Below are 2,126 nucleotides of genomic sequence, written 5' to 3' on the forward strand. Positions count from 1 at the left end.
GTTGCTGAGTGGATGATGGAAAAGGCTTGCTATTGCTAAACCTGTTTCTTCCACCATTATTAAAGCCTTGTTGAGGTTTTTGATCCTTCCATGAGAAATTTGGATGATTTCTCCATGATGAGTTATAGGTGTTTCCATAAGGTTCACCTAAGTAATTCACCTCTGCTATTGCAGGGTTCTCAGGATCATAAGCTTCTTCTTCAGAAGATGCCTCTTGAGTACTGTTGGATGCAGCTTGCATTCCATGCAGACTCTGAGAGATCATATTGACTTGCTGAGTCAATATTTTATTCTGAGCCAATATGGCATTCAGAGTATCAACTTCAAGAACTCCCTTCTTCATAGGCATCCCATTACTCACAGGATTCCTTTCAGAAGTGTACATGAACTGGTTATTAGCAACCATGTCAATGAGTTCTTGAGCTTCTGCAGGCGTTTTCTTTAGGTGAATGGATCCACCTGCAGAAGTGTCCAGTGACATCTTTGATAGCTCAGATAAACCATCATAGAATATATCCAGGATGGTCCATTCTGAAAGCATGTCAGAAGGACACTTTTTGGTCAACTGTTTGTATCTTTCCCAAGCTTCATAGAGGGATTCACCTTCTTTCTGTCTGAAGGTTTGAACATCAGCTCTAAGCTTGCTCAGCTTTTGAGGAGGAAAGTACTTGGCTAAGAAAGCCGTGACCAGCTTATCCCAAGAGTTCAGGCTGTCTTTGGGTTGAGAATCTAACCATAATCTAGCTCTGTCTCTTACAGCAAAAGGGAAAAGCATGAGCCTGTAGACTTCAGGATCTACTCCATTAGTCTTAACAGTATCACATATCTGCAAGAATTCAGTTAAGAACTGAAAAGGATCTTCAGATGGAAGTCCATGAAACTTGCAGTTCTGCTGCATCAGAGAAACTAATTGAGGTTTCAGCTCAAAGTTGTTTGCTCCAATGGCAGGAATGGAGATGCTTCTTCCATGTAAATTGGAATTAGGTGCAGTAAAGTCACCAAGCATCTTCCTTACATTATTATTATTTTCGGCTTCCATCTCCTCTTCCTGTTCGAAAATTTTTGAAAGGTTATCTCCGGATTGTTGTATTTTAGCTTCTCTTAGTTTTCTTTTTAGAGTCCTTTCAGGTTCTGGATCTGCTTCCACAAGAATGTTCTTATCCTTGCTCCTGCTCATATGACAAAGAAGTGGGCACAGAAAAATAATAATAATAATAGAGATCCTTTATACCACAGTATAGGGATCCCTGTGTGAGTGGAAGAAGAGGGGGAGACAAAGAATGTAATATAATGGAAGAAACACAACTATGAGGATGGCAGAGATGTGAGATGAGATGTTAGGATATGAATGAATAAATAGAATAAGATGGGAGAGAGAGAATTTTCTAAAAATATTTTTGAAAAAGAGTTAGTGATTTTCGAAAATGGTTTTTGAAAAATGTTAGTATTTTTCGAAAATTTTTAAAATCGAAAATAAAAATAATTAGTTAATTAAAAAGAAATTTTTGAAAAAGAGGGGAGATATTTTCGAAAATTAGAGAGAGAGAGAGTTAGTTAGATAGTTTTGAAAAAGTTAAGAAACAAACAAAAAGTTAGTTAGTTAGTTGAAACAAATTTTGAAAAGATAAGAAGTTAGGAGGTTAGAAAAGATATTTTGAAATCAAATTTTTGAAAAAGATAAGATAAGAAGATATTTTTGAAAAGATATGATTGAAATTAGTTTTTGAAAAAGATTTGATTTTTAAAATCACAATTAATGACTTGATTCACAAGAAATCACAAGATATGATTCTAGAACTTAAAGTTTGAAACTTTCTTAGCAAGTAAGTAACAAACTTAAAATTTTTGAATCAAAACATTAATTGGTGATGTTATTTTCGAAAATTTGATGTAAAAATAAGAAAAAGATTTTTGAAAAATATTTTTATAATTTTCGAAAATAACTAAGAAAAATGAAAAAGATTTGATTTTTGAAAAAGATTTTGAAAAAGATAAGATTTTCAAATTGAAAATTTGATTTGACTCATAAGAAACAACTTGATTTTAAAAAATTTTGAAAAAGTCAATCCAAATTTTCGAATTTGATGAGAGAAAAAGGGAAAGATATTTTTTTGATTTTTGAATTC

At 33.1% G+C, this 2,126-nt stretch overlaps 1 non-coding gene across 1 annotated transcript; it reads left to right on the forward strand.

Annotated features, from left to right (window-relative positions):
• The first annotated feature begins 535 nt into the window (after nucleotides 1-535).
• LOC148575172 (small nucleolar RNA R71) lies at nucleotides 536-643 on the forward strand. The gene has a single exon (XR_015905744.1). It is a non-coding gene; the product is annotated as a small nucleolar RNA R71 (small nucleolar RNA).
• Nucleotides 644-2,126: the final 1,483 nt, after the last annotated feature.

The sequence above is a fragment of the Arachis ipaensis genome, chromosome B2 (assembly GCF_059453495.1).
Source record: "Arachis ipaensis isolate K30076 ecotype BB chromosome B2, ASM5945349v1, whole genome shotgun sequence".
Taxonomy (NCBI): Eukaryota; Viridiplantae; Streptophyta; class Magnoliopsida; order Fabales; family Fabaceae; genus Arachis; species Arachis ipaensis.